We start from the raw sequence: 18227 nt of genomic DNA, 5'->3' as shown, positions 1-18227 counted from the left end.
TCAGAGCTCCTGGGAAAGATTATTTTATCCCAAGAAGCATCGAGGCAGAAGGACTCATAGGATCCAAGAGTGGCAGAGCGCTGATGTGAGACAAAGAGCTCCTGGGGAGGGAGTGAGGAAGAAAAGTAGGTTAAAAAAATATTGACAGTGAATTTCCAGGGGAAATTTTTAATCTTGATAGATCCATTTCTCTACAAAAATTGTTTTGGGAAATTTCTCAAATGTGTTTAAGAAGTCCAGACCAAAGTACACTAGAGAAAATCCTTCATGTAGTCCTACTGAGGAGCATTTATTAAAAGAGTATCATAATGGGAATGATTTTATTTTTGTGCTCATATTTTGTTGATTCAAATCTCTGAATGGAGTCTGCTTCCTTGTGGTTAATTTTGAGAGCTGTTTGTGGTCTATTGAAGAGACAAGATCAATTAATTTTGTAGGGGGACCATGCAATCAAACACTGAGCAGGATGATACTGTCCCTGAGGCCAGCAGTGCCGTGGCCTTGGCACTTCTTGGGGCTTTCCTGTGACTTGAATCTGCTTCGTGCTGGCACAAATGACTGTGGAGGTGAGGGATAGGACTGATCCTCTTGGAAATATTGAAAAATGGAGGTTAAAAAAAAAGTCAAAGAGCCCCTGCTCAGAAAAGCAAGGCAGCACGTGTCGCTCAGAGGACCCAGCTCTGCATTCAGAAATGGTTGAGTAGTTTGCCATGGTGCTGGTGGAAATGCATGAAATTGCCCTGGTTTGTATGAGGGATCATCCTGCAGGTTGTGCTGATGGTACCTGGAAATTCATCCTTTGTTAACCTGGTGTTGTTTTAATTGTTCTGTTGGGGAGAGGAAGAATATATTGAGGATGGTGATAAAGTACCCTGGTGAAAATGATGTCTTGGAGCAGTTTTGGGCCTCAGTTTCAAATGTGGCAAAAGGCAAGAAAGCAACGAGCTGGAAAGAACAGTTCTCCAAGTGAATAAAGATCAAAGAACTTTGCCCAACAAAAATGAGGATATACCTATGGAGAATATTTTTTTGTAAAGTTTATCCTGAACATCTCTAATACAATGCAAGGATAAAAGTTAACCCTATAGAGCTTTTAAAAAATGGTATACTGATATAATTTTTTCTTTCAATTTGTTCTTACAGTATTTTCCTTTTTTTCCTTAGCTACAAAAAGTCCAAAAGCTCTTGAGGAACAAGAAACCCCCAAGCTTAACCCACCAAAAATCAAGGTAAGCATCGATTAGTGTTTCTTTTTCCTTCATTTTGAAGTTATCAGTAAGTCAGGTTTTTCAAACGAAAACTGATCTTGGAGTACAACAGCATTGTATTTGCTGAGCCACAGAGCCAGTGTGTGCACAGAAAAGTGCTTTTTGTGTTAGTGCTGCAAAGCCAGAGCAATGTTCCTCCCCAGGTGTGAGCACCGCGGAGGGAGCGCATTGGAGACGGCTGCTCCCTCCCCTCAAAGGCTGCTCAGAAAAGCACCAAGCAGCACTGCTGGTGCCATTTCACGCCTGGTGCCTTCACTAAAGCTGGAGGCAGAGCAGGCAGGGAGCTGGAGGTCAAGGGCCAGCTCAGCTCGATGCATCACACTGCCTCCCTTCAAATCTTACCTGCCCAACCTGCGAAGCTTTTGCAGCAAGACAGAGTGCAAGCCAATCCCCCTCTGTGATTAAAGATGGAAAAATCCCTTCTTTTATGCAATTGTGTCTCTTCTCATCTCTATTTTTGTCATTGGCTGACAGGGTGGGAAGAGAGAAGGAAAGGATGGGTAGGGAGGCACCAGAAACAGGAAAATTACCACCAGATCAGGCAACTGAAGTGAGAAGGGAGAGAGAAGGAGAAAACAGAGGCTAATTCCTGAAGCTGCCTCCTGCAAAGAGAGTTCAGGATCCTTTACATGTGCTTGAGCCAGGACCATAAAGCCCTAACTTTAGGTTTATCTTCCAAGGAGGACTCATCACCTTCCTCAACTCAGCAGCATCAAGCAATGTGCCTCTGAAAATACAGCCCTGGTGGTGGTGAGTGTGAGGCTGCTGCTCTGCTCTGGGTTTTGTCCTAAACTCCTGGGGTATCAGGCAGCTCCAGTTGCTCCCTGCCTCTCAAGAAATTCAGATATCAATTGCAAACACAGTTCAGGGAGTAAGGAATGGGTTACTCTGCACCCAGCAGCCTTCCCTCAGCTGTGGCATGCTCCAAGCAGAGGGGAGAAAACAAAGGTGCCACCTTCTGCTTGCAAACCATGGCAGTGCTGCAGAGATTTCTGTTGGGTCATTTCCTCCTGAAACGGGAGGAGGCTGAGTGCTTGCTTCAGGTTTGTCAATTTAGGAAATCATCTAAAGGTTGAGATTTCAGAGAAATTTTGGGTTTGGCTTGGAAGGACTTGCTTTTTCACTGAGAACCTAACTACTGTTCAGCTAACTGCAAAGTCTCGATGCAGGAAGAATGCGTTGTGTTAAATTGTTCTGCAGAACAATGATTTTTGGAAAACAAAACAACAGTAACCAGAAGGAAAACCACAACAAACAAAATAATATTTATTTCTGCCATGGCAGCTCTGTGAACTGAAAATGGGATGTTTTGTTTTGCTGGGTTTGTGTGCAGAAAGTGATTGTATCCAGTTGCAGACAAAAATTACATCTGGGCCTTGGAAGGGGGAAAAGGAGGGTGGGAAGATCTATGTCTGCAGAATCACTGATGCAGGAAGATGCAAGTGCTGTGTTGTGTCTAGTTGTATCATGTGTGAATCCATCAGTGACTTAAAGAAACAGCAAACTCAGTGCAACCTCTTTCTGTGGTTTTTCCATCTGCTCCCTGATCTGCTGGTGATGAATGTTCAGCTTTGCCATCTCCTACCCTCGAGATGTCCTCTGTGGTAGCTCTGGGTGATTTTTCTCAGCTGAAAAAGTACTCAGGAATACCTGCAAACTTTTATGAAAAAGCCTTTGTCAAATTGTTGCTGTGAATGCTGCACTTGTATCAATGTAATGTTTGTTGAGAACCTCATGGGTACAATGTCTGTTAAAATTTTGGTGTCTTTTGTCTTAAAACACCAGTAAGATGGTCATTATGGGTGGAAAAAAGGCTACTTCAGCTCCTAGTTTTGGGTGCAATTGTGAGATTTGAGTCCATAATGTGCTGATTGTGAGGTCAAAGTTGCTCTGTGAAACTGATGATTAAGTTTAATCCTGGGAATAATTCTCTTCCCAAATCCTTGTGCACAACTTAGTGTTTTACTCCGAACAAAATCCTCCTCTTATATTGTTCATTGAATCTCAAGAGAGCTGTCTGTCTCCACAAGGAACCCATATATCTGTGACCTGCTCAGGGACTGACCATTTTCATTTTTAGCCCAGATTTGTTTTTTTGGGGGGAAAGAGTTCTGTTCCATACGGAGCAATGTGTAGGCGTCTCTGTCTATCAGTTTCCACAATATTTTTTTAAGTCTGTCAGCTAATCTCTCCCAGTTTTGACAGAGGCAGAAGTCTCAATGATATTTCATTCCTAATAATTTTCCAAGCTGGGCAGTGGAGGAGAGGGCAAAAATCCCATTGCTGCTCCCCCTGAAAGGAAGAGAGATGCACAGTTCATACCTCTAATAGGCATAAGAGAATCTACCTCAGCAGAAGGTATTTTGAAAAATCAGGCAGAAGTATCCATGTTTATTTATTTGCCATTTGCTCACTCACCCACTGAAGGCTTTGCTTTTTCAAGTGAACAATGACCATCACAGAATGGTCCTGGGGAGCTCTGTCTCTGTTGTGCTGGGCTGGGGGTTGACAAGAAGGTGGTAGGAGTTGGGTCAGACCTTCTCTTCCTGCCTGTCCCAGGACCTCCTGTCTCATTACATCCCCATTTGTAATGATTACAAAAGACTTGTAACTGCCATCTGAAATACAGCCCTAATTACTATGGGTGGTTGCAGCATTAGTACGGTTGGTACCACACAGATTTTGGACATTCTGTAGAAACACCCAAAATTTCTCTGACCCATAATGAGAGCAAGAATAGCTCTAGACACAGCAGAACCCCCAAAATGTTTTGCAGTGACAACTGGGGCCATGCTGCTTTTTGCTCTGCAGCAATTGTACATTAATGTGAGACAATGACACTGCCCTGATGGCCAAGCTTTGTGCTGCTGAACTTTACACCAACGCCTGCATGGAGAATGACTTGGGTCAGACAAGAAAAAAGCTGAAAAGCTGTTGGCTGCTACCCCAGAGATCCTCTAGCAGTTCCACATCCCCTCATTGTGCCGTCATTTGTGCGCACGAGTTTATTACCAGAGAAGGACTGTTGTGTTAGCAAAGACTGTCCTCAATGGTGGCAATTTGGTTTTGTCATGGTAATACAGCGCCGATGCACTGCAGACACAAAAGTGAGTTCTGCATGGCTTGGCAAAGAGATTTTCACATAGCTGCTGGGTGAGTCCATTGGTTTCTCAGTGTCCCTGAACAGGAGTGGGTCAATGGCAATTTTTAGGAAGGCAGATGCCCCTTGCTGAGCTTGTCTGACTATAAAGTGCTACACAAGACGTGCGACGTACATAGCATCCTCAGCCCTCTGTGTAACTCACAGACTGTTAAAAGTGCACAGCAGGAATGAGAACTCTTTTAATCCACTGAATTTGCTGTTTAGCATGACCTGAATAATCCGGTGGGGCTAACGTGATCTTCAGCACTAGCACTCAACTGCCTGTTATCCCCTTTGAAGCTGCAGGATATCAAGAATATCTGACTGGTTTGGACTTGGATAGTGCCTGTGTGTAATTTGTTTTTCAGTGATATTGTTCCAGGCTCTGCTGTTCTCAATGCCATTGAGGCTGTTCCTGTGTGAACTTTTTAGATAGGATCTCTCCCGATCATGCTACTTCTTCTGTTGACCACAGCTGCCTGTTCATCATCACTTCCTTTATGTTTTATCTTTGGTGGGAAATGAAAAGTAGAGGAGGGCAGAGCCAGTGTAGGGAAGCTAAAAATGTGTCAGTAACTGCCTAGCAGGAGGCAGACTCTTTCCTCCAGATTGCCGGATACATGAAGGTACAGCCTTGATTGGTGCAAATTGCCATAGATGAGAAACTATTCGTATTCATTCAAATTTATAGCAGCTCTGTGGATGTTTAAATTCCTCCCCCTGTTTAGCAGTGCCCTGATGAGCCACAGCACAGAACTGGTGGGATGATGGAGATGAAGAATTGAACCAAAATGTGGCTGGTGGTCAGTGAGTGGTTACACTTTTCCTCAGAATGTGTGTTCTTTCTCAAATAAATAATCATGGGAGAAATGGAGATGCATTTTTGGGAAGGGTCTCCTGTTACTCCAGAGATCTCTGGTTCTGTCTGACTTGTAATCTGACAGTCCTTTCTGTCACTGATGTTAAGAGCTTCTCTGGGGCTATGAGAAAAGACAAACTTTCAAACCCAGCATCCTTAAGAGGGCATCCAAATGCTGCACCGTACAAAGGGATTGAAATTAGCTCTAAATGCAGTTGGCTTTACCTGCTTTATGAAAAAGAGAAATATATTTTAAAAGGATATGTTTCATGTAATCATGCTGGGTTTATCAAGTGCAGAAAGATGTCTCCTAACAATACCCAGGAAGATTACAATTGTCAATCAGAGCAGAGGTCCTGTTCGTGCCTCTTTGCCTCACTCCCCTGCTGCTCTGATTTTTCTGGGCATAGCGGCACTGAACAAGGTGAAGAGTGTAAAGAAAGCTATTTAACCATCAAAAGACAGTGCCAGCCAAGCACAGAGCTGAATTTTGGCTCCTCAGTGCCAATAATGAAGTTTTCAAAGGGAGAAATGTGCACAACAGCAAGAGTAGAAGCCATCCTGTGTGGTCCCATAAATGGTACTCTCTCTCCTTCTGGGACTCCACAATAGCACAAGGGCTGCTGCAAAGTGGGCAAAGCCCTTCTTGAAGGGCTCGTGGAGCTTTTCAGCTCATTGCAGGATCCTCAGAAACCCTCAGCATCCTCCTCCTCTTGGCACGGCAGGGTCGATAAAATCAGATCAAGGCTTAGTATTTCTAAACAAAAGGGAGTGGTTAAATGGGCTTTTAAACACTGGACCCTGTCCAGCTCATTGGGAGGCAGAGCCCCGAGAGGCGGGGGTGAGGAAAAAGCTCAAGGTGCCAAACTCGGGGTAGAGTGGCACTTGTGAGCAAAGTTGTTGGAAAGTCATTTTGTTGCTTGTGTTGTGCAGTGAGTGTGTGAGAGTGTGTGTGTGTGTGTGTGTGTGTGTGTGTGCAGAACAGATTGGCAGACGCCTGTGCCCATGAAGGCGGGCTGGGGGCTGGGGGGAGGCTGCTTTGGAAAGGTGCCAGTTGTTCCATGGGCTTTCTGCCATCAGGAATTTTTTTTTCCCCCTTCCCTTCCTCCCCATCCCAGCCCCCAAACGCACACGAACAGGCTGGCAGGAAGAGCATGCTGAAAAGGATCTGACAGTTTGAACAACACTCGATGACTTAGTTTGTTTTCCCTGACTTTGCGCCAGCAAGCAGGTCTCTGGATGAAAGACTTTATTAGGCTTTTAGAGCCACTGTGACACAGGTCTTTCTTTGACCTGAGGTACTTGAGAAGAAATGAAAACAACGTGTAACTTTCATGGAGTTGAAAGACTGCCCAAATGGAAGAATACGGTTTACAAGGGATCCAAAGTATCACAAAACATTTCCCAGGGTGAAGCGCGGCAGAGCGGAGCAGGGGGAGAGCCCATCCTGGGAAGAGGGAGAAGGCATTCCGTGGCTGCTGGTGATGAGGAGGAAAGCTGATCCGGCTAATTAGGAGATGATGAGGTGATTGCATCCAGTGGAAGGTACCATAACCAGTCATCAGCTTTTGAGGTGTCCAGTGGAGGGAATTGATGGAAATTAACTCTTTTTGTCAGGAGCCTCTCAGCGTGCACTGCCTGGGTGCTGGCACAGGGCTGTGCGCTCAGCACTGCAGCTCCTGCTCCGCCTGCTCTGCTCAGACCTGGCAGAGACACGGGAGGAAAAACATGGAAAAGAATCATGGAAGAAAAGCCATGCTCTGTTAGCAGTGGTAGCATCCATAAGGAAAATGTAGGACAGTTGGATCCTCCTCCTCCCGCAGCGATCCTGGATAGTCTTAAAAGGGTCGGAGCCGGTTCCAAACACTACCTAAATTATCCCCTCTTCAATCCTCAGGGATAGAGGGAGAATTTCTCATTAACTTTCTGTATGCCTACTTTACTCCTCAAGGAGCTTGGTTGAGGAGTTTGAACAAGAAAAGCAAGAATTAGGCTTTGCTTATAAAAAAAAATAATAAATAAACAAGCCCCTTGGTGGGGAAAGAGGAAGCATCAAAGAAATGGCACATACCACAGAAGGAACACTGCAATGGATGCTAGGAATAAGCAACTTTGTGAAGGAGACCCTCCACTTGGAAAAGTAATTCAAGTAATTTTAAAAAGAGTGATTCATCCTTTTTCTAAAGTCTCATAGAAGGAAAAAGATGGCAGGCCAGTTTGTAGAACTGAAATAGTTTCTGAAAACTGAAGAACAGATGACTAAGAAACAAGAAATACTGTTGCTGGCTTATCAGTCTTGGAAGAGAATCACAGAAACTGAAAGTGCATCTTTTAAAGCCTCAGTAGGCTGGGGAAGGAGTTTTCATGGTTACAAGCCATGACTGAGAAGTTTTTCTGGAGCTCACTACAGGCCTGATCCTTTCTCATACTGAAAATAAAATGCTACAGTCAGTGAAGACCATGACTCCAGCAGCTCTGGATGGGCCAGATTTGCCACACAAGGACATTGTCTAGGAAGAATCTGGGGATCAGCCAAGTTTTTCTAGCACAACTAATCACAGCTTCTGCCTTCTTAAAACCTCACTCTGTTGATAGTGAACAGGGAAGAGGACTTTGAGGCCCCATTCAGCTGTCATGGAATCACAGAATCACAGAAAGTTTTGGGTGGGAACAGATCTTAAAACTCATCTTGTTCCACCCCCTGCCATGGGCAGGGACACCTTCCACTATCCCAGGTTGCTCCAAGCCCTGTCCAACCTGGCCTTGGACACTTCCAGGGGTGGGACATCCACAGCTTCTGTGTCACTGAGATGTGACAACAGCCATGTTTGCACAGAGCCACCCCCACCCAGAGTCACTTCAGTACAGCATTGCTCTCTCCAGAAGAATTGCTCTCCAGTTTGCTCATAGGCAGGATTTTTGTCAGGCTGTCATGGAGCTGTGGCTCTGGAAGTGCTCGGTGATGCCACCTGGTCTGCACCAGAGGCCTGCAGGACACCCCCAGGGAGCTTGGGTTAGAACCATGTCTCCACTGAGCCCAAAACGTGGCCCCTGAGCAGATGGGCCTGGCGGTTCTGTGGGATCTGCACACAGTGTGGAAGCAGCACATGAACCCTCTCCACACAGGTTTGATGTTCACAATGAACTTGTGACCAGGAAGCCCAACACAGAATTTGGTGCTGTCCCTTTTGTTGCAGGCCCCGGTGTCACCATTGTGTGTGCAGGAGCACAGGGACATGTCTGTGTTTCTTATTTCCTTTCTATAGGACTGAATGTTCTGAGCGAGCATGTTATTGTATGTGTCTGATGAGCCATATGGAAGCTGTGAGGCTTCAGGAGTGTTTTGGGAATATAATGCCAGGAACTGATAATCTCAGCAGCTCTTCCTTCATATTATCACATTGCTTTTGCTGCCATACCCACTTAGAGCTATTTACGCCCCTTCTCCGAGAAGCTGGTATTTCCCTGCCACATATTTTGCTCTCCATGGGATAGAAAGGCTTTGGGAAGTGCCATTTGAGGCTCATTGATACTCAGAAATGCTTTACAGAGCCCGTTCTGTTGTCAGGCTGCCTGCAAAGAGTTTACAGCATGAAATAGCTCAGTCTCTCTGATCGGAGGGATTCTGGTCTTGCAGTACTATTAGGCAGACAAAAGGTGAATTAGCCCCACTCTGTGAAACAGCCCTGACACAGGGAGGTGCTGCTCTGTCACCACCATTATTTCACAAACTGGTTTTCTACGGTCTTTGATTCCAACAAGGCAACTTGCAGAACACACAAAGGATCAGATTGTATCTCCTAGCGCTGGCCGCCGTTTCCTTCCTGTGGGACATCGGCGGCTGCTGCTTTCTCTATTTCCACACCTTTGCATCTCCCAACCTCCCTCCAGAAAACCCACTGACAGTTGTTTAACAGTTTCAGTAGCAAGTCAGGCAGTGGGCATTTTTCCATACTGTGTGTTTTTCTTCTCCTGTGTTCGAAGAGCCTGTTCTTCCCCTGCACCTGTGGAGCTTGTTAATCTCTGCAGAAGATTCAGTTCTTTGACTGCAATCCAAGCCTGCACCATCTGAGGCAAACTGCATCCTTCTGCCCTTTGAATGATCCTGATTTTTCCTTGGTCTGGCTCAGCCCTGCAGAGAAAAGGACAGCTGACAAAACTGGGAAGGGATCCTCTGAAAGAAGTGGACAATTTGAAAAATTATAATACTCCTTGCTGTGCATCCAGTGCCAAAGACATGATGCTTGGCCCTGGGGTGGAGCTGGGGCTCCATGGGGCTCCTCTCCATGCCCAGGTTAGCAAGGCTGTACTGGACAGCCTGAAGGAACAAGGAATGGTGACCCCTCCATGTGACAAAGGTACCACAGGGACAATAATGTCTCCTCCAAAGGTCCTTGTCAACATGGGGACTTCCAGCCCCACTGTGTGACCAGGACATCTCAGTGATTCAGTTCTTTCCAAGGAATGGGTTGTTCTGTGTCTGCTGCAGCCTCAGTTCAGTGTGAAGCAGTTCAGGATAACTTTCACACTGACTTGTTTTTCATGCTAAAGGCAGGAAGTGTGAGACCCCTGCTAAAAGTTTGCCTCTCTTTGAATGAGTGCATGCAACTTAACTAAGTGGAAAAGCTTTAATTATCATCCAGTTCTTGCAGGAGTGTCTAACCTGGCTTAAGAGCTTTTTGAATCCTTTTAACCCCTTGAGTTTTCTTAACCTCTGTGATATGTTTCGTGATCCCTGCAGCCTCTGTGTGCTGCACTGGGGATAAATGCCAGGCAGTTTTAGCATTATGCGTGTTATGAACCCAGCTCATCCCTCTATGGGCTGTTCATTTCCATATGAAACATTTCTTTAAATAGCAACACTCTCAGGGGCTGATTTTATTGTCCTTGCTGTGGCTCAGATCACTCATAGTGCCCTTTTGAACATCCTGACTTATTGCTTATTTCTGCTGATTTTTGTGGTCCTGTAACTACTTCTTACCCATCCTGTTTTCATGCAAGGAGTCTTACCCTCCAGTCTGGCCCCAGAACTCTGCCACATTCCTGCCAGTGACATGAGTCTCTGAGCAAGGATCTTGCTCTGACGAGAAAATCCTGGTCTTTATGATCTGTCTCAGCTTCTCCAGAAGAATAAAGGGACACCTGCCTGACTTTGCCCCAGAGAGAAAAGGAAGAAATCTCTATCCCAGTGCATGAGGTGGTGGGAGCCCCATGGGATGCCTTTGAACACCTTGGCAGAGGCACTTGAGTGCCCCTGGAATGCTTTGGAGTAGTGGAAAGCAAAAAGGGGGACCAAGTGCATCAGTGGGGGGAATAAAAATAATTTGAAAAACAACACATAGCATTTCCAGAGCAGGAAAGACAAGTCAGTGAGGTAGATATTTTATTTGAGTGCTTCTTGGTGTTTCTGAGAGGATTGGTTTAAGGAGAAAGGTTGATAAACAAACAACTTTTCCTTTTCAGTTAGTTCCTTTGAATGTCCATCTTTTTTGATAATGAAACCTCTGTGCATGTCCCCCGGGTTCAATTCCCCTTCAAATTTGAATTTTCTTTATGGGAAATAAATGTGCCTGATTATTTCTTAATAGTTTTTCTCTTAGTCCTGGCAAAGTTGTCCATATACATACATACATACATACATACATATTTTTTCTAGGTGGTTCTTCTTTTCCCCAAACACATGTGCTGATCTTCTGTGTTCTTTTAATGTCTTCCAGGAGATTTCCATTCCCCACATCAAGTCTTCCTAAATTGTCTCTTTAATCCCCAGGTTTTTAGTGCTTGGCAATGCTACTTGTTCTGAAGTGCCGTGATGGGAAGGTGGAGGGTTTTTTTCCTCCTCATTAGCTGCTTTTAACATTCACCTCCTTTGTTTGTGTATCTTCTTTAGATTCCCTTCCCTTTGTGGGCAGGGCTTTGCTCTTCTGAGGTGTTAATAAGCCTCTGGCAGAGACGACATCTGTGGCAGAGGACATTAAGTTCTGAAAAACATACTTCTTGTGTTATGGGGCCCGTTACCTCATCTGAGCAGCAACTACAGCTTTTAAAGAGCAAGGACAAAGGAAACATTGGCTTAGGGCTGCTTCATGGTTGGGTGTTTTTTTATGTATCAAAACTTGAGCTCAAAGTGTTTATATGGGAGAGGGGGGAAGAGACTGCCAAGGGGAGGAACATGAGAGGAAAACTTGTGAAGGGGAAAGGAAAAAGAGAAGAGGCTATTTAAAAATACTGTGCATCACTTAAACCAACACCTAGCGAAGGATAAAGGCTCTGCAGTGTGTATACGTGATCCATCCATCTGTTCATCCCTTTTATCCAATCCTATAGTCATGGGTATCATAAGAAGCAATGAGAGCGGTTAAAGCTTCCCCATCACAGGCATGTCAGATGTTCCACACTGAACAAGATCAAACCAGGGATTTGCAGCCTGTGGGATGCAAAAAGATGTCGTGGAGGGATAAGTGCTCTTTCCTTCCTGTATTGACAAATGGGAGGGGATCTTTGGAGCAGGACGAAGAGCAGGGCACTGGCATCACCCTGACAAAGAAGTGTTAACGGCTGGGTTACAACCTCCCTACTACCAGGTGTAACTCTCTAAAAAAGTTGCAATCTGAGTGCATCAAGATTGATGCTTCTGCCTCCTCCTTAACCTCACATCTCGATATGACTTATCAGCTAAATGCTTTGAGGCAAAAAGAGGAAGGTGCTAGTTCAGACTTCAGGTGTTTGCACTCTAAAACAATTTTTAATTAGAATAAAAGAAAAAAAATAATTTTATCTCCTCTTTGCATTCTACCCTCCTTTAAATTTCTTATGATTTACCTGGGAATATAATTTTTTGCAATGTTTTCCTTAATTTCCCTTTGCCCCCCATGATGTTGCAGTGCAAACACCTCAGTGTGCTTTCTGGTCTGTGAAAGTCATTCTGACACGACATTCTGGCTGACACGTTCCAGTCTGTTTTTAAATGAAGGTATCAATTACTTAGTGCTAGCTGAGCACCTTGTTGGCTATCAGGTGGTTTTGCTGTAGCGTTTTTGTAGTCGTTGGTATCTTGAAAGCTGAATACAAAAAGGTTCATTGCGCAAGGTGCAGTTCTTAATCTTTCCATCTCCAGTTGTCAGTGCATGGAAGGGGAGTCCTTGCCACAAACTGGGGGGCTGAATGACTGTGGTTTTGTCACTGTACCTGAATCATTTCATGCCTGTGCCTTCACAGAGCTCTCAGCAGCAGTAGGGGGGGGGTTGGATGGTGCTGCTCATCAAACCCCCTCCGTGCCCTGACCCACAGCGTGGGACCCACCTGGCAGCCCCCACCCGTGTCCTTAAGCAGCAAATCCCTTTGCCTGGGGCCTGCTGCTGTCTCCCCAAGGACACCTTTCCACAAGTATCTCTTCTCCACTCCTGAAAGGCATCCAAACCCCTGTGTGAAAGCTGAAATGAAAAACTGGCTGGCACATGTTTCCATGGTGGAAGGAGGTGACTTCTGTGCCTGCAGATTGACGGTATCGCTGCTGCTGGCATGACAAGTCTCTGCGTGCTGTAACCCTGGCACCAATCAGTGCCACGGATGTGAGCTAGCCTCCTCTTTCATTACTCTCACTAGCTCCTTCCCTTCCCTGCTTAGGAAAAAGAGCTATTTATGGACCTGGACAAGGTGACCTCCATATGGCAGATTCTGCCACTCACCGTGGGGACTCGAGCTAGGCACATGCTCCTTGGGCAAGGCAGAGAGACTCTCAAGCAGTGGGCACAACAAATGTGTGCTGCTTTCAAAGCAGCAGAAAATGTGTTGTTTTCTTGTTTTGTTTTGTTTTGTTTTGTTTTTTAATAAAGGGTAAAAAATTTTTTTTAAAAAATAAAGATTCCTAAAGCAAAGACTTCTGTTTTCCTCTGAGCATTTAAGAAAAGCAATGCATTTCTGCAGATTGCATATTTGAAATATTCTGAACTTTGGAATATTCTGAAGAAAAAAATTATAGAAATGCTTATCTATGTATTCCCCCCAGACAGAGAGAACTGAATTTCTGTGCACTGAGAGCCGCCTGTCTCCCTGTAGCATCAATCCCCACTTTATTCCTACCCTGGGGGACTGCACAAAAGCAATTTTCATTGGGCAAATCTGTGCCAGTGTAAGCAAGGTGACCCAAATTTTTAAAGAAAAGGAGAGGCTGAGGGGAAGGGTGAAGGAGGGAGCTGAGTAGGAGGGAGGATGCAGAATCCTGTGGATGCAGAGAGGGGCTGATCCGGGCTCTCACAGGTCACATGAGGATGCGCCTCTGCTTTCGATCTGTTTAATTTGATCAGGCGTCAGAGGTGTTACACAGTGACCAAAGTCAGAGGAGAGGAGCTCTGTTCCCTGCAGCCTCAGACAAGCACAAGTGCAGATTATCACTGTCCTTTGCCTGCTGTGTCCTAGAAAAGGCAGGCAAGCCCAAGTGCCACCACCCCCGTGCCAAATCTGCTGTTTGACCTGCGTGCTGCAGCCCTGCTGGTACAAACAGATTTACACAGGTTTAGTTAGCCACCAGCCAGTATTTTTTTATTTCCACGTGCATCTAAATAACTGTCAGTACTGCAGTAACAAAATTGCCATTTTAGTGAAGAATCACTCTTAATTATCCCGGAGCATGGGTTCTCTTGCAGCTCCACAGCCCTAATTTCCAGCTGAGGGACCCAGGCTTCCCCTCAGCTGCAGTATTTTCTGTGAAACCCTCTGGGTGTAGTAGTGGGCTTTCAACAGGGGCATAATGTGCTGAAAGCTCCTAGTTGCACAAAATGGCTTTAGAGCATACATATATGCAAGCTGTAAGGCGAGGAAAAGCATAATCTGTCCTGTGTACCGTTGCCTCCCATTGGATTTCCTCGAGGCGATGCAATTCTCCGTATGCAGCTTCCAAAGTGGAATGTGCTGTTTGGGTTGTTGCAGGACATGTGCAACACACAGAAAGGCAAAAAATCTTGTCTTGCTATTTGTGGCAATTTATATTTGGAGCTGCTTGAATAATTCATGGCAGATCTTAACCATTTCCTTTTATGTGATGCTTATTCAAAGGTAATTTTTCTCATTATCTGACTATTTTTGCTTATACATGTTTGATACATGGTAATAGAGATAAACCAGCCAGAATCACCTCCTTTTTGTGCTGAACAAGGAACTTTATTGCAATGAGCAAAACAGTAGCAGCTCAACAGTTCCTGGTTTATTTGGTATCTGAAGAGATGTGCTGTAACATCATCCCTCTCCCTTTCTGCTCAGCTCCTCACTGGAATGCTCGTCAAAAGCAGGTATCCTGCTCATAAATCCCTTCTCCAGGCAGCGAGGGGAGCAGGCACAATGGATGTGTATTTGCAGCCAGCAGCAGTCCACGGGTATGGATGTGCAGAGCTCCGTGAGAGGCACTCATTAAAAGTATTTCAGAGTTTGTTTTCAAGGATATGTTAAAATCCATCTTTCAGTTGATGCGTAAGTTAATATTCTAAGGGTGTTTACAAGTCTGAGTACCTGATTTAAAATGTGAGGGGGTATCTTAGGTTGGTATTTCAGCTCTCATTGTGCAGGTGCATGCAAAAATCCACATTTCACAGTCATCACTCTCCTCTCTTCCTGGTCATGTTCCTGCTAGTCAGGTCTCATTTCCAGGAATGCCCACCCTGTGCTGGGTTCAGTCAAACAGCAAATGAGGCAGAGTCCCTACCTGGGGGGCTGCAATCACTGTGAATTTTCAGCCTCCAAATGCAGATTCTCAATGCTTCATTAGAGCAGCCGCATTTGGAAACTGTCCTCCAGGGAGGGACACGGTCCGATGTCTATGGAAAGGAGGAAAACAAAAACCTCCCCTTGACATCAGTTTTTGTAGGCTTTGGAGCAGGCATTAAATGTTTTTCTCTCAGCATGTTTTTTGCTCCTCTTTGGAATTACTTTTTTCTCATCCCTCCCCTTTCAAAATCCCTGTTGTCAGGTGGGAATGTGATTCTGCTTTCCAGACTGGGCAGATTCGATCCGTAATGGGAATTTCTCATAGAGTACAAATATATCTGGGGGATGTTAACTGTCCTGCATGACCTGATGGCTGTCACTTGATTACATAATTTATTTTAGGGTGGTTTGGCTGGTTTTTTTCATCAGGATTTGTATCTAAAAGCACCTCTCCTAAGCTCTAGATGCTTGCTAACCCTGCCCGGCAGTCTGCCAGTTCCAACCAGCCAAAAATATATCACCTTCCTTGGCTTGTGGCATTTTTGTATCTTTAAAAGTTAATCCAGCTCTAAGCTGGATTAATAATGGAACATCCCTTTAACCAAGGGCACGTAAGGTCAAGGCAGAGCTATGTGGATATTCCAAGCTGGTAACCACAGAAGTAAATTTTTTTGTCCTATATAGGACCCAAAATGATATATTTCAGCAGTATTTTTGCTGCTGGGCTGGAGGAGGAACAGAGGAGTGGAAACAGGGTGAGACTGAGGGAAGAAGAGGCGACCTGAGAGGTCAGTGATGGTGTGGAGTGTTGGACCAGCAGTCACCTAAAGGCAAGAAGACAGCCCAGAAAAGCATCAGCGCTCAGAGGGGGGATCCTGAGGGTGAGATGAGCTGGTTGCACAGATTAAAACGAGGCAGGCTGGCACGAGGACGCCTTTTGGAGCGACAGCGAGCGCACTCAAGCTGTGTTCGCGTGGTTCGTGTCGTCACCCGGGCACTTTGATGTGCTCGCCCTGCAAAGCCCGGCTGTCTGTCATCCCCTCGGCAGCGTTATGTAACTCACTGCTCAGATCACTGACTGGGCACCCTCCGAGCAGCAAAACGCTTCTCCTTGTTACCCCCCGAATAAAGAAGACACGCGGAGATCTGCAGATATTCCCCTCCTCCCGCCTTGGGTTCAGAGCCTTGAAAAATAAAATAGAAAGGAAATGTAGGGCCTGGGTTTTTTTGCTTCCACGCGGGGCTGCTTCTGTCAGTGGATGGAGAAAAATCTGGAGCCAGATTTGCCCCAGGGTTGGAAGTGATGTTAGAGCAGCCGAAAATGTGATGGTAGTTTGGGCTGATTTTGTGTTGGAGCGGTGCCCTGGTGAAGCACACACTGGGGTCAGATCCAGCAGCACAAACATTAAACCCCAGTGAACCCGGGCTGCTGCTCCTGAAGGCAATAGGAAATTTAGGCAGCTAGAAGCCTGTGTTTTGAGGGCTGCTATTTTTTCCCTTGAATTATTTTTCTCTTCCTTTTCCTCTCTTGAAGCTCAGAAATCAATGCTTTTCAAAGATCCCCTTTGGACAGGTTTCTGAAGTGTTCTCTTTATTGTCTATTTTAGTGCTTTCTCTCCCCATTTCTCCTGCTCTCTGACAAGGGTTGCTGGGGTGACTGGAGCAGGGAGGACACGCTGCATCTCATCAGTGGTGAACTCACACTCATCTCACATGGGGTAAACCATGAGAGCTCCTGTCCCTGTGTGCTCGTTGTGTGGGCTGTGTGCACCTCCTGGGGCTATGGGATGTATCTAACCCTGAGATTGGGGGTGCTTTAGGGACCTGGATGCAGGGGGGCTTCAACCCCATGGGTAGATGTAAAGCAGAACTCTGTTAGCCTTAGTCTTTGGAGTTAAAGGCTGATTTGGTCGTGCTTTCTCCACCCTAAACCATTTCACTCATTCTCTCTGAGTCTTCCTGGCAGAGCCTCCAGCTCTAGGGTGCTTTAACAAGGCTGTAAAGAGCAAATAACGTAACAGAAACAGCTTGAAAACTTCTTAGATTGAGGGACTTGACCTTTTCTTCTCGATGCTACCAGGAGCCTGGACAGTATCAGCTGTCTGAGGGTCCTGCTGGGCACCCTAATTCCATCAGCCCTCAGGCCTTGCACTTTCATGGATCTCATGGTTTAAACTGTCTTGGCACAAAGCTTGGATTTGAGCATAAAGTACCTTATAGCTTGGACTGCTCTGAGGGACTCGTGCTTGAAACGCATGTGGGACACATATTCCTCTGTCTATATATACATATATAAAGATACTGCTGCTGAAGCAGGTTTATTGAAGATCCCATCGTGTTTATCAATGATGGATGAATCATTGATATTTTTAATACCAATTCCCCAAAATACTAAACCCAGGGTGTCAGGCAGCAAAATCACGAACAGAGCCACGCAGAGATCTCCTAACCAGGCCAAACGCTTCTCTCTTACCTATAAAAACCCATGCTGTAAGATACATTAGCTGTAAATTCCTAACAGATGGGGCTGTAACAAGCTGTTACAGAGCATCTCCTCTGCGGTGGGGTTGTGCTGCTGAAATGATGCCACGTGCCTGTTTGGGATGAGCTGGAGGAGGAGGCTGTCATCTGCCTGGGTGCTGATGTCCTGCTCCTCACCCCGAGGTCCAGCCAAGCACTTGACCCCCTGTTAAACTCACTGGGCTCCTCTGCATAGTTACCAACACCACCGTGAGGAGAGCTCCCTCTTGTTAAACGTGTGCCTTTGCTGTCCCGAACGATTCACAGGTGATTTGGAGATGGTTTGGAGAGCAGGAGAGGTTTTGGGGCAGAGAGCAACCCTGGCACATTAAAGAGCCGGTTCTGTGGAGGGTTTTTTCCTCTCTAATCTTTTCAGGGTGGGAGTGAATGAGATTTTATCTGGGCAGTGACTGGGTTTGGTATGGCACAACTGCGGTGTGTGCACAGTTATGGGGGTGTATACATAAATATATGTATACATATGAGCACCAAAATGTGCACTTGGGTGTGTTATAGGTGCATTTATATATTTGAGTCATGAGTAGCCCTATTTAAATATAAGAAAGGAACCCTCCAGAAAGAGAAGTCTATCTGCAAGTTCTCAACGTGACAAAATAATTAAAATAGCAAATATTAGAACTGTTCTTTTACAGAGGTGGCATATTTCATTAACCCTGCATAAACACCTTGACACAATTCCCCCACTCTCTATGACCTAGGGATGCACTCCCATCTGCAG

At 45.5% G+C, this 18227-nt stretch overlaps 1 long non-coding RNA gene across 1 annotated transcript in view; it reads left to right on the top strand.

The window, feature by feature from the left end:
• Positions 1–1799: 1799 nt before the first annotated feature.
• LOC147650140 (uncharacterized) overlaps positions 1800–18227 on the top strand; it is a 116657-nt gene continuing 100229 nt past the window's right edge. Inside the window, exon 1 of the long non-coding RNA XR_015277063.1 lies at positions 1800–2018. This is a non-coding gene — a long non-coding RNA (uncharacterized LOC147650140). The remainder of the gene's footprint in view (positions 2019–18227) is intronic.

Source organism: Cyanistes caeruleus, chromosome 16 (assembly GCF_971803275.1).
Source record: "Cyanistes caeruleus chromosome 16, bCyaCae1.hap1.1, whole genome shotgun sequence".
NCBI lineage: Eukaryota > Metazoa > Chordata > Aves > Passeriformes > Paridae > Cyanistes > Cyanistes caeruleus.
The sequence above is the reverse complement of the archived record's forward strand: the minus strand, read 5'-3'. Positions and strand labels throughout refer to the sequence as shown.